Below are 14502 nucleotides of genomic sequence, written 5' to 3'. Positions count from 1 at the left end.
TGAGGACTCATGTCAAGACAGCCCAGCTTGGACTCAGCTGACACACCTGGGGAAACTGAGACCCACTCGAGCTACTGTTCCTTGAGCATGTCTACCCACTGCCATCTCAGAACATCAGACTCCACTCAGGGGCCACCGGGACTTCCTCAAAGCCTTGCTCCACACATTCCCACTCATGTGCGTGTATACCAGGCAAAGCTGTACCCATGGCCTCTCCCCTCCCTCCCCTGGCCACTGACTTTCAAGGTCAGGAGTAAGCATTCCCGACCCCCTGAGATGCTTTGGGCCTTCCTGTCTGCAATTCATGTTTCTCTGTGCCATGCTGCCTCTTTTCTGAGCCATGATTCACTCCCTTCCCTTCCCTCACTAGGCCTGTCCCCAGCCCTGTCCTCTGAGCCCAGGCCCTGCACTGGGTCCCTACAGCTCCCTGCATGGCCTATGCCTGGTGCTATGAGACACGGCCTGAGGTTAGAAGCTCTATCTTCCCTTCATGTTGTCAGACACATTGTCACCTAAGGTCCCTTTCAGGCCTTCGCTACAAGCCTCTCAGGTCAACAAGTGACTGACTGGGCCATTGGGCAAGCAATTCGCTAGTCAAAGGCACATGGCCAACTCACACCCGTCAGACTCTCTGTAGGTGGATCTATGGATCTTTCCTGAGTGGACAGGAACTGCCCGTCTCAGAGAGGAGAGTTAGAAGCAATGAGAAGCAGAGGACTATAAGGGAGAGAAGGTGGGGGGCATCAGGGAGGGAGGGAGGAAGGAAAGAGAGATGGAAAGAGGTAGAGGGGACATACCAGAGTCTTGGTCATTTCTTCTGCTCTTAAAGAAGCTACATTTGTTTCTGTCACTTATAGCCAAGGCCACCCTGCTCAGCCACTGCTCAGAGTGGGAGACCTGTCTACAAAGTGCCACCGCCATTCATGAAAACCCACAAGTCGCCCACCAGGTAGGTAAAGTCCTCTGTATGTAGCTGAGGCCCTCAGAGGCTCGGTGACCCATCCCAGGGCTCCTGAGGGTGCCCTGTGTACTGTGCTGCTAGCCAGGAATAACTGTCATGGACAGTTGGGGTTTTTAAAAAATGTCCTGACTTTTTCTTGTTCATATTTTATTTACCCAGATTCCATGATTTCTCCAAGTACCTTAGTGAAGTTAAAGGTGACAATGAGGCTTTGCTGGAACTTGAAGGTGTGTGTTCTGTGTGTGTGTGTGTGTGTGTGTGTGTGTGTGCTCACTCACGTGGATAGATAGAGAACACTTTTAGGGGTCAATTCTCTCCTTCCACCCTGTGGTCCCAGGGATCACACTCAGATATGACATCCACCACAACTTGACCAGGAAGGACTTGCCAACAGGCACCACTTCACTTGCCTCTTAAGGACAGTGACATCATGGACCATGTCTTCTGGCTCTTCAATCACTGGGCTGGGCTTTTGTTTCCTCTCTGGGATTCTGGTCCTCGATAATGGACTCCACAGAACCATCGGGTAGGCAGTAACTGTCCTCAAACCACTGATGTTTTATTACAGGGACATTCATTCAGTCATTCAACACTCAGCTAAGCACCCAAGCACCCAGTGCATGCCAGACCCTGTTCTGGGCTTAGCATTGCCTTGCAGGAGCTCAGGGTCTAGCGAGGCATGGGAGTTAAGAAGAGAGTATCATCTTGAAGAGTGGGGCTGGGTTTGAGTCTGGTACTGTGTGTGGAGGAACAGGGCCTGCAGGGCAGGGAGATGCATATATGAGGGAGGGGAACAAGTGGTACCTTGTAGGATGAGTAGGAACTCAGTTGGTGGCTCAAGGGTGAGCGTTTGGAGAGGAGGGGCAGATGTGAAGCCCTAGGGAGCAGAGAATTTCAGAACCCAAAGGTCCACGGACAGAGTTCAGACACCGAGCAGGGCTGCCATGACATTATCCCATGTTGGTGAGAGCCAGGGAAAGGCTTGGGCAAGGGAGGTGACATAAGAGAAGTGTGTTTTAGAAGCACCCTCTGGTTTGGGTGGGGATGCTGAGATTAATGGGGCCTTTGTTTGGTCCCATTGTAATTCTCCTTTTGGAGAATTCAGAGTCAACCCAAGCTACTTCTCTGAGCCTTTGGGTCAAATCCACTTTGGATCCACTCATCTAGTACTGCAGTCTCCTGGAGAACTATCGGATAGGGAGGGCTTGGGGACATCTTGCAGCAGAGGCATCTGGGATTGTTTGGTCCTTGTATCCACATTGGTACCTCTTTATTTAACCACACTGGTGTGGGAAGTCCTTCTGTATATGTGTTGCTTTTATTGGTTAATGAATAAAGAAGCTGTTTCGCAGAACAGAGCTAGGCAGGAAAAACTAAACTGAATGCTGGGAGAAAGAAGGTGGGGTCAGGGAGCAGCCAGGGAGATGCCATGGAGCTGCCAGAGGAGAAAGACACAAGTCACCAGTCAGAACCTTGCTAGTAGGCCATGAACCTCGTAGTAAAATAGAAAATACTAGAAATGGGTTAATTTAAGAGATAAGAGTGAGCTATAAATATGCATAAACTAATAGGCCAAGCACTGCTGTAAATAATACAGTTTCTGTGTGGTTATTTCAGGTCTGAGCAGCCAGGAATGAACAAGCAGGCTCCTACAACACCACACGACATTTATTAAGATTCTTTTATGGAGCTGGGGGTGTAGTTCAGATGACAGAGTGCTTGTCTAGCATATACAAAGCCCTGGATTTGATTCTCCAGCATCACATAAAACTGGGGTGGAGGTACACTTAATCCTGAAATTCCAGAATTTAGGAGGTAGAAGCAGAAGGATCAAAAATTCAAGCTCATCCTGGCTACAAAGATAATTTGAGGCCAAGCTGGGTTATGTGAGACCCTGTCTCAAAATAATAAATAAATAAACAATGATAATAATAGGTGGTAATAATCACAAGCTTAAACACCAGATAGGCTGGCATTAGAAGAGAATGAAGGGGGATATAGGGGAGGGAAGGAGCAACTTTGAGGCTCTGAGCTCTTGAACTTCACAGTGGCCAGAGGAAGAATTCTAAGGGACCCGAGAAAATCAGCCAAGGATATCCCCTGCCCACAACCAGAGTGGCAGGGATCAGAGGTAGAGCAAGGCTGAGGACAATTTAGCTTCAGCCCTTCCCCGGGGTCAGCTATATCAGCAGTGAGACAACCAGTTCTCCTGTGGAATGACAGACAACAAAGACCAGCAGTGCAGACTGGGGGGAGAGAGGCACTCGGGTACTGTTGGTGGGAAGTGAATTGGAACAGCCTTAGGGAAGGGCTTGGACCCTTTGTGGGCTCAGTCCTTGCCTTGCATGCACAAGGCCCAGCTTTGATTTCCATGATACTTTCCTACTGTTGCAAATAAATAAACACATCTAAAATTAATAAAATGCCCCTAAGATTTTTATTTTTAATTATATACATACATACATACATGCATACATATATATTTGTGTGTGTGTGTATGTGTATCTGTGTGTGGGTATATGGACATGAGTGCAGTGTCCTCAGAGGCCAGAAGGGGATTTAGGACTGTCTGGAACCCAGGTGATTGTGAGCCTCCTAATGTGGGTGTTGGAATGGAATTCAGGTCCCCTGAAGAACAACAAGTGCTCCTAATCATCACTGAACCATCTCTGTCATCCTCAACAAAATAGAAATTCATTACCCCCGCCCCCTGTGTGTGTGTGTGTGTGTGTGCGCGCACGCATGCGCGTGTGCGTGAATGACTTCAGCATGACATTTCCAAATGTTTCCTCCTAGAATTGGTTTAGCAATCTTTATCAGGAACTTACTTGACTTTAAGTTTTATGCATTTCCTGTGTCACAGGAGATAGAACCCAGGGCCTGGCATGGTTAGGCAAGCACCCTACCCCTGAGCTACATGGACCCCAGCAAAGGACATGACTTTCCCCTGCATACCTGTGTGGGTCATGGCTTATTTTGAAATTGGTTTTTGCAATTAAAACCATTTGGAAAACCCATGAGAATAAAACTAATTCATAGAGGCCCTAGCACAAAGTGGGTGCCCACTAAGCACTCGCTGTGAGCACTGACCTGGCGTCTGCGGCCAGCAGTGCCACAGCTGGATTTAAGTCTGCATGTGTGCGCCTAGAATGGAAGTTTCCCACTGGCCACCACATTGCTTTGGGGGATGGCTGGAAGGGTCAGAAGTCTGTCTGACTGACCAAAATTTTTATTTGTGGGGAGATGAAGACAAAATAAAATAAAAACATTTTAAAGCATTGTAGCCTATTTCTGTTCACTGCTGGGGGACCCGGGGCTTCAAGAAGAAGGCCCTGGTGCCTGCAGATTCACAGGCCCACAAAACAAACAAATGAATCTTGGGGGCAGGCAGGGACATTATGCAAGGCCCCCTCCTCCCTGGGGCTGTCACTCTTGAGTCAGGCGCAGACCCCCTCTCCCTTGTACACCAGTGAGGAGACCCTCCCCGCTCCACCCCACCCTTCCACCAGTCACCTCCTCCCTCTCCCACCTCCAGCCCCTGCCAAGGACTTTTTGAAGTTGATCAATCAAACATGTTTTATTTCGGGGCCCTGTTCCTGCAAGGGGACTCTGTGCAGCCTTCATTAGTTCCACATAGCGAATGAATAGAACGATTCCAGGAGGAGGGGAGAGAAAGGAGGGAAAATTAGAGTTAGGTCTGCACACTTAAAAAAAAGAGAGAGAGAAAGAGAGAGAGGAGGGGGTGGGGTGGAAGTGCGGGTTTGCTAAATAGAGCCGGCTGCATTCAGGGAAGGGTCCCACTCAATCCTCTTAGTCTGACAATGTCAGACTAGGACCGGAGATCGGCTGTCCTGCGGCCCCGGTCCTTGGGATGGAAGGGCAATGGGCTGTTTAAATTGCTACTTAGGGTTCCAGCTGTTTTACCAGGGATTTGCCCAACTTAATGGCTCTTTAAAGCTTTAAACGAGAAAATAGGTCTTCTCAGGACTCAAAGAAGAGGCTCTGGCCAGCTCAGACGGCGCCCATTGTCCCCAGCTTAAACCCTGGGCGGCCCTCACCCCTTCCCCCTCTGCGGGTGCAGACTTTGTCCAGCTCGGCAAGACGATTTATCCTTTTCACATTCTGGGTCTCTGGGCCTGCATCCAGGGGACTTCCTAAGTACTTACATGAGGGGCAGCCGGGCTGCTTTCAGACGGCCCCAAGGTCTTGATAAGTAAAGACAACAGGGACAACATCTCTTTAGGGAGTGCCTACTGTGTGCCAGGCTTTGAGTTTGGCACTGAAAAAAATAACAAGTTTGAATTTTATTCTTACCTAGGCCTACAAAGGAGGTGCTAATGATGGTCCTTTTACCAATGAGGAAATTGAGGCATTTGGATGAGGGACCACTTGGCCAAGTTCACACAGAGGCTCTCCTCAGGGTGAGTTCCACAGGTTTGCAGGCAGGTAGCTAGCCCTGGATGCTTAGGGGGTTAGCAAGGCCAGGCAGGGGACTCCTGGGACAAGGGGCTCTAGGTTCTTTTCTCTGAGTATAAACTCATGGAGGCTGAAGGAGTGGGTGCCTAGGAAGAAGGGGGGTCAGACACATGGGACTGTCAGCCAGAAGGTGGAAGGCTCTGACCTTAGCTGTCTTTCTCCAAAACCCCCTTCTAGCACACAAGACATCTTTACCTATCACAATTTAACCCCAGCACAATAAGATGCAATCCTTATTTTTCTGGTTATAAAAGTCATGGATGGCTCGGCAGGAAAAGGTGCTGACCTGAGTACTCATGTTTGAGCCCCAAAAGGTGGAGGGGCAGAACCACTCCACAAAGTTACCCCCTCCAGTCTTTCTTACACGCGCGCGTGCGCACACACACACACACACACACACACACACACACAGAGAGAGAGAGAGAGAGAGAGAGAGAGAGAGAGAGAGAGAGCAGGCTACGACCATACTCTGAAACTCACCGAGTCAGAAGACTTCTGGGGATACTTGCAGACAGTCCCTGTACAACTCTGTGGCCTTTGATTCCAGCCTTGGGTCATACATTATGGGGAGAGTTCAGGGCAGAGGCAGTTGCTGGAGATGGATGCAGGAACACTGCAGGTGAACAAAGGCCAGGAGGAAAGAAAGCCCTCCCCGCGACATAACGTGCATGTTTAAAATCTGTTTGTGGGAAACGGAGACTGTGTGTCTGGCCAGACCACAGAGGGAGGCTGGAGCCAGACCCTGAGCCTCAGGCATTCAGTCAAGGGGTTGAGCATAGCTTTCCAAGGCCATGGGGAACAAGGTCAGTGTTGGGACCTAGATTGGTACCCAATCGCGAGTACCTCGGACCTCAGAAACCAGGAAGGTAGGCCTGGGCCCCACACACACGTGGCAGGAAAGCCACACACTTCCAGTGGAGGAGTAGACTTCTCAACCTTCAGTAGCTTCAGCTGGGGATGGAACCAGAGCCAGCTGTGCTCGGGTGTGTGTGTGTGTGTGTGTGACAGGTTGGAGGTCCCAGATGTAACTATCTTTCAGATGACTGCCTCTTGGCCTTTCCACCCCAGACACTCAGAGCTTAGCTCCTTTGTCATGTGATAAGGAGGTATGTGAGAAGCAGGTTTATCTCAGTCCCCTGCCTTTTGGGGGGGTGGGGTTTCGAAACAGGGTTTCTCTGTGTAACCCAGGCTGGCCTCAAAGTCATGGAGATCCACCTGCCTCTGTCTCTGCCTCCCAAGTACTGGGATTAAAGGCGTAAGATTGCTACTGCCTCAGTCCCCTGGCTCTACAGGGGTGAAAACAGGGCCCACAGAGATACCGGGACACACTGGGGACTTCATTGCACGTCAGTGGCAGAACAAAAACAGACTTCTTAAGTGTTGATCAATCAAATGTTTTGTCTCAGGGCCCTTTTCCTTCAAAGGGGCTCGTTCAACAGTTCTCACTCCCCCAACTCCATTCTGCTGGGGTGTGTGTGTGTTCCCCAGTCATGGGGGCCGAACCAGGAGTGACAGACTAAGCGAGTGCTTAACCACAGAGCCACAGTCCACCTTCCCTTTGCCGTTGTTGTTTTAAGCAAAGAATGAATGTAGCCTAGGTTGGCAGCAAACTGGCTCTATAGCTGAAAGTGACCTTGAACTCCTACTCCTCCTGGTTCTGCCTCCCAACTGCTGGGACTACAGATGCGTGCCACCACGCCTGGCTTGTCTTGGCTCAACCTTTCGGAAAACGTATTTGACAAAGTGGTGTAATTCTTGGTTTGAGAGTGGTATGTGAACCCAGACGTCCTCAGGCACAACAGTTCAGCACCACCTGGATGTTACTGGTATCGGGTGTGGAGATGGCTGGGAGGGTAGAGTGCTTTTCAAGCATGTAGGGAGGCCTGTGTTTGGACCACCAGCATCCTATGTATGAAGCTAGATGTGCTGGCAAGAGCTTGTAACCTCAGAGCTGGGGACAAAACTGGCAGAGACGGGGCAAGCTCTAGGCTCAGTAAGGAGTTCTATCTGAAAAACAAGGAGGAGCGCCAAAGAGAAAAACTTCTGACATCCACCTCTGGCCTCTACACTCACAGATAAAATCTCCCTCCCTCCCTCCCTCCCTCCCTCCTTCCTTCCCTCTCTCTTTCTCTCTCTCTCTGTCTCTTTCTCTCCTTCCCCCCTCTCCTTCCTTCCCTCTCCCCTCCCTCCTCCCCCCCCCTCTCTCTCTCTCTCTCTCTCACACACACACACACACACACACACACACACACACACACACACACAGTGTTTAGGGCGGTGACTGCAGCTCAGGGATAGAACATCTCTTCCAGCAAGGGCTGGTTCACCCAGCAACACATCATTGAGAACTTTTCATATAAATCTATTCACATGTGTCTGTAAAACTGCACGCCAGCAATTCACCACAGCAGTGCTTCTCATGAGAAACCCAGAAAAAAGTTGAAGTGGGGACCGGTTAAGTACTTCTTATTATTTTCATATACAGACTACTAAAAGCTATCAACATATGTGGCGTAAACCAAATTATATGTTTATTAATGGTGTTTGATATATTTCTACAGACATTTGTAAGTTTTTTCAGACTTAACAGATCTTAGACAATTCTGTCTGTCTGTCTATCTGTCTGTCTGTCTATCTATCTACCCATCCAATCAACCATCCAAACCTTGTTTTACAGTGTTGAGAACTGAACAAAAATCCTTGCCACTGTTGGCTCATCTTTCTTTTGTTTTGTTTCTGAGGCAAGATTTCATGTAGCCAAGGCCAGCCTTGAACTCCTGATCCTCCCGCCAACCTCACAAGTACCAAGATGACAGGCCTGGGCCATTCAGTGGCATCATTATTATTATTATTATTATTATTATTATTATTATTTATTATTATTATTATTATTGGCTGTGATCTTTGTGAGTGTATATGCCGTACATTCTTACGTGTGCAAATCAGAGAAAACCTTGGTTAGTTGATTCTCTGCTTCCTGGAGTATGAAACTCAGGGTGTCAGGTTTGTGTGGGGGAGCAGCAAGCGCCCCTACCCACCCAATCATCCTATCAACCCCAGACATTTCAACTGGGCTTTGTTTACAGAATCTAGGTCTTCGTACGTTTTTTGTTTTGTTTCTTGGTGATGCTGGGGTTAGAAACCCTTGGGTATGCTAGGCAAATGTTCTACCACTCAGAGACATCCTCAGCCCCAGCCCTGGCTCTTGAATTTTTGAGACATGGTTTGCTTATAGACCATGCTTGAACACACAATCTTCCTGCCTCATACTGCATCCCTAGAGCTGGGATCACAGGTGTACGCCACCCTATCTGGCAGGCCAGTGGTCTAAAGTATTGAATCAGTTCAGAAGCCTCTGGAATTGCTCGGTCCCTTTAAAGTCCCACACCTCTTCAAACACCCAGAGAACTGCTGTAGCATCGGCATGGCTTCTCTAGGACTTTGAGTCTAACTGGTTCATTCTCAGGCTAAGCAGAGATGGATGGAAGCTGACATTTTTCCTGGCATTTCCCAGATCCATGGATTGTCATCTAGACGCTGTCCCATCTCTAGTCATTCCGTGTGGAGAGCCTGCTTTCCTTCCCACCGTCAACCAAACCCTTTAATACCAGCAAGCCCATGAGCACTTAACCCTCATCTCTTTTCCCGGAGGATGCTTTTTCCCCCAGCGTGGCCTCTGAATCCTCTCGCCTGCTCAGAAAGACATTTCCAAGACTATAAATAAGTTCACCTATGTTTTCTTTGAGAACTTTTACGGTTCAATTTTTTTGTTTGTTTAAATGTTGGCTCCATCTGGAATCTATTTGGGTATAAGGGGTGAGGCAGGGATTCTGTTTTATTTTTTCCAGCTGGCTGACTTCCAGTTATCTCGGCGCCTTGCTTCGAACAATGCATTTTCCCCTCCGATAGGAAGCACCCACCTCCCCCTCCCATTTCCATGCTGATTCTGCAAGGCTCCCACCAGCCCCAGCCTGGCCCAAGCTGGCTGCTTTTCCAGCGCTGCAGCACTTTCAAAGAGCCTGCACCTTCCCGTTCCCAGCGGCTGAACATCTGGTAAAGCCAGCGCGCCTTCATTACTTCTGTGTCTCCTTACGTTTTCCCTGGCTGGTCCCTCGTGTTTATTTTTCCAGATGAAATTTGGTATCATTTTGTCAAGTTCCAAAAAATAAAAGAAAATAAAAGCCTTGTTGGTTTAAGGCTTCCCTTACCAGGCGGGCTGTGGAGGTTAACCCGCTGCCCCCAGTCTGGTTGTCTGTCAATCTCTCCTCCCATCCCCCACCCCTGTTTTGTCTGTGGCACAGAGAAGCTGTGTTTTCATATATCCAGATCCATTCCACTTCCCTTAAAAAGAGTATCCTTGGTGACTCTGAAGCTCCGCTCGCTTTCCACATAAAGTTTGGCTAATCTTCCCAGGGTTTATTTGTTTTATGAATCCTCTTAGTTCAGCGTGCGTGGTAGGTGGGAAGAATGCACCCAAACGGATTCTTTTTCCTCTCTCTCTCAACCTTTATTTATTTATCCTGGGGGAAGTGCATGCCACAGCTCACAAGTGGAGGTCAGAGGACAGGCTGTGGGAACCAGTTCTCTCATTCTACCTTGTGGGCCACAGGATTTGAACTCAGGTTGTCAGTCTTGGCGGCGAGCGCCTTTACTCACGGAGCCATCTCTCCGGCCCTCAGATTGATTTTTTTTTTCCCCCTTCATTTGCAGCTCTGTTCTCAGTCTTTGTCCCAGGCTGACAACTGTGTCTTATCCGGCTGATGCCTTCTCTGCCGCTTCAAGGGAGACATTGTCACGCCTCTTTCAACACCCAAGAGTTCTGATTGCTTCTGTTTCCCAAAATATTCTTTGGATTTATCATCCTTGTATTTCCTTAAGCAGGTATGACTCATGCAGCCTCCTCACAAGATTCCTGTGAAGAAGGTGGGAAATGCCTGCTTGGGCTGGGACAGCCAGGATGGCATGTCCCCATTAGCCCAGCTGTGAGGGAACAAGGAGGTCATTAGGAGTCAAATCCTCACAGGAGAACCAAATCCTTTCCATGGTGATTTTGGTGGCTGAGAGACTGATGTGTGTGTGTGTGGGGGGGGGGGGGGTAGAGATGTATACTGTAGACTTCCATCTCAGACTCTATTCTGGGGACTGTCACCTGTGACTGCTTAGGGGCGGCTACCATCCTCACCTGCGAGTGAGGGGAGGTGACATTGTGTGACTGAAGATGGGGAGAGGGGTCCTGTAGCCTGAGAACAGGTCCTACACTGTCTGTGACTTCAGGCGTGGGGGTGTCTCTTGAGGACCCCATGTCAGTGGGCTGTCATTAGCATCCTCTCTTAGACAGCTGGGAAATGTCATTTCCCTGTGATGCTGCGGGGCCTCGGTATGCTGTTCAGATCAAAGGCCAAGTGCCAAGGTGGGGACCAGAAGGTGGGTCCCCCTGCAGGCCACATGCTGGCTTGAAGCTTAACCTCAGGGAAGGAAACTGCTTTGTTCTTTCCTTTATTCTTGGCTTTTATTTTAGTCAACCGAATGTGGGCAAGGTCCTGAAATTTTTGCTAAGAGACAGTGCAGTTGCTGGGTGTGGTGGCACGTGCCTTTGCTCCAAGCACTTTGGAGGCAGAACCAAGTGGATGGATCTCTGAATTAAAGGCCAGCATGGTCTACATAGTGAGTTTCAGGATGGCCAGAGTCACATAGTGAGACCCTGTCTCAAAAACCAAATTAAAAACCCTGCAGTTACTGCCCACCCCCTCCCATTGCATTTGGACTATTGAATAATACTTCTTGATAAGAGTTGTTTTGGTTTTGATTTAAAAGAACATTTTACTTATACATATGGGAATTTTGCCTGCTGTTATGTCTGTGTACCATGTATGTGCCTGGTGCCCAAGGAGACCAGAAGAAGATCCTAGATCACCTGGGACTGGAGTTACAGATAGTTGGGAGCCACCAAGTAGGTGCCAGGAATCAAACCTAAGTCCTTTGGGAGAGCAGTCAGTACTCTTAATTGCTAACCACCATTCTTGTCTGGCGTATTGGTTGATTTTTTTTTCTTTCTCATCTTGGGGTGGATTTTGCTGGTCTGTCTCCTCAGACCTCTCCATGCAGCCTCTCATTTCCCTGGATGATGGGCAACGAATCTGGAGCTGACTGACTGGCTCCCAGGCTCCCTTTGTGGCTGGATGCTTCCGGACAAACCCTTCACCATTGCAGGTGACAGTCATCAACACAGATTTGCTGCCTGTAGCTTTTGTGTGTGTGTTCGTTTTGACACAGCATCTAGGTCTTACAGTGCAGCCCAGACTGGCTTTGAACTCATGGCAATTCTCCTGTCTCAGAGAGTCTCCCAAATCCTGGAATTATAGGCCTGAGACACCATGCCCAGCTTTGGGCTGTAAGCTTAAAGTATAGGCATCAAACAGTAAAGCAATGTCCCCTGATGTCATTGTCAGCCCCACATATGGTGGGCCCTGTTGCCAGCTACTATTTATGCTGTAACCTATGGCCAAAGGTGTTGTAACCCACCAGGGGCTCTATAACCCACAAGAACAGCGCTGTATTCATGGCCACAGGCTCTGTAACCCATGGTTAAGGGAGCTGAACCCACAGCCAAAGGCTCTGTACTATGGCCCTGAGTGCTGTGCCCAGGGCTAAGAGATCCATCATCTGTGCCTTAGTAAGGCTCATCCAGAGCCAGGGTGAACCCCTTTAAGGAACCTCCCAGGCTCCTTTTCCTTAGGCATACAAGACAGCTCCCTAGCATCGCTCCTGTGTGTAATTTCAAGATTCCAAAAGTCAGAAACCAAACCCCCACCAAATCTGTGAACAATGTGACCCAAGTGGACTGTGGACAGGGTGTACAAGAGCTGACCCAAGGAGACAGTCTCCCTTCGTGGGGGCACGTCTGGTAACTCGAGTGCTTTCTTTTCCTTTGGGGGTGGCTCCTGAGGTGGCAGGGACACTCAGTGTTGACTGTGGTCCATCCCAGACAGTGACTCTGACTTTCCCACTGTGCCTGTGCCTGGGTAACATGCTGAGAAACCTGCAGGAGAGTCGATTTGAAGATCAATGTCAGCAGATATTGGAGCCTACACATCTGGAATCCATGGCAGTGAGGACCCTGCCTGTGCCTCAAGTCTTCACCTGCGTAAGCAACTCATCTGGTCTCTGGCTGGTCCATAGCCAGGCTTGGCTGTGTTATAGTTACAGACACTACTTAGTAAGTTATTTTCTAATGATCCTTGGTTCTGGTGCGTGGCTTTTCCTCCTGCCTATGGATGCCCTGCTGTCTGTTCACAGGAACAGTCACTGGTTGGTCTATCCCCAAACATAAAATGTCAAAGGTGAGTTTGTCATGGAGCTTGGAAGTTGGGCAGATTCAGGCTTCACCTAGAGAATGTTTGGAAAGCCCTTCCCCACAGGCTGCTGAGCCTCCCTGCACAAGCTTTCCTGATTTTCTCTGCATGGGAAAGCCAGAGCCTACTCTAGGATGTGGTGGGATGAAATTATGGGGTTCTCAGCAGCCACTCATCCACTCACTTGTCCAGAGGTCCTTCTGCCTTACCACCTTCTGGGTAAGGACCCAGGATGCTGCCCCCAGAGGTTGGGGTTGGAGTTGGAACTGATGCTTTGTTCCTAAGTATTTCTGGATCAGGGATCAATTAACTTGGTGTGTGTGTGTGTGTGTGTGTGTGTGTGTGTGCGCGCGCGCGCGCGTGCGAGTGTGCATTCATTTATGGTTGATGCTGGGCATCTTTGATCTCTCCCCATCTTAGTTTTTGAGGATGTCACTGAACCTGGAGCTCACAGATTGGGCCAGGCTGGCTAGCAGGTTCATCTTAGGAATCTTCCTTCCTCTGCCTCCCCTACCCAGTGCTGGGCTCTTGGCTGATACTGTTGTGTCTGTTTTGTTTTGTTTTGTTTCTGAGACAGTGTTTCTTTGTGTAGCCTTGGTTTTCTTAGGATTTGCTCTGTAGACCAGGCTGGTCTTGAGCTCAGAGATCCACCTGCTTCTGCCTCCCGAGTACTGGGATTAGAGGTGTGCATCACCATGCCTGAAACACGCCTGGCTTTTTTAGAGACATAAAAACCACAAGTGCTAGGGGTTCAGATTATGTTCTCATGCTCATGTGACAAGCACTTTGCTGATTGAGTTGGCTCCCCACCCTGCAGAAACCATTTAAAAAATGGCCTTAATCCTGTTACTTTCTCAGATTCATTGTCTCCTACACCCCCATTGCTATTATCACTGTCATCACCATCACTGCTATAAGAGTGTTGTCACCACTATTGTCATTGCCATTGCCACCATCAGCACCATCAACATGACATCATCCCTATCACACCATCACCCACATCACCATCACAGCCATCATCACCATCTCTGCCATCACCATCACCACCATCATCATCATTACCACAACAACTGTCCTCACCATTACCCTCATCACCACCATTACCCTTACCATTATCACCACCACCATCATCCCATCACCTTTATCATCACCCACCGCCACCACTGTCCTCACTATCACCCTTATTACCACCATTACCACCACCACCATCACCACCGCCATCATCCTCACCATCCACACCAACCATCTTTTGAACATCAGTACAACACATGCTGCCCTCTGTTGTAGCCAGGGAGTGTTAGGAACTTGCTTGGCACTGTGGTTCTGTAAGGTGACATAGGTGACATTTACTCCACAGGTGGACGGACCCCTGAGGTTTGACTGCTAACCTCATTTTTGCAGGTTCCAGGAGTGGAGGCCAGGTCAGGTGACTTGCCCAACCCCACACTTCTTTGTCGTGTCTCCACCTCCAGGCCCCAGAGCCTGCTGAGCCTCCACGGTCCTTCACAGGCTCTCAGCATGGTGTGTGAGGACACATGCTCAGGGCTGGAGGCCACCTTAGGTCCCAGCTCAGGAGTTTCTTCCCCAGCTCTCCTTCTCCCTGATTTCACGTCTCAGGCGGTCCTAGGTGTTTTTGTGAGTGGAAACACACTTTCCCTAGGCTGGAGGCTCAGCTGTAGACTTTTAGACACTGTTTGGCTTGGCACGGCTTCC

Source organism: Microtus oregoni, unplaced genomic scaffold, assembly GCF_018167655.1.
Source record: "Microtus oregoni isolate MIOR12 unplaced genomic scaffold, Mior012 000022F_ref0000154, whole genome shotgun sequence".
Classification (NCBI taxonomy): Eukaryota; Metazoa; Chordata; class Mammalia; order Rodentia; family Cricetidae; genus Microtus; species Microtus oregoni.
Note: the sequence above shows the minus strand (reverse complement) of the source record.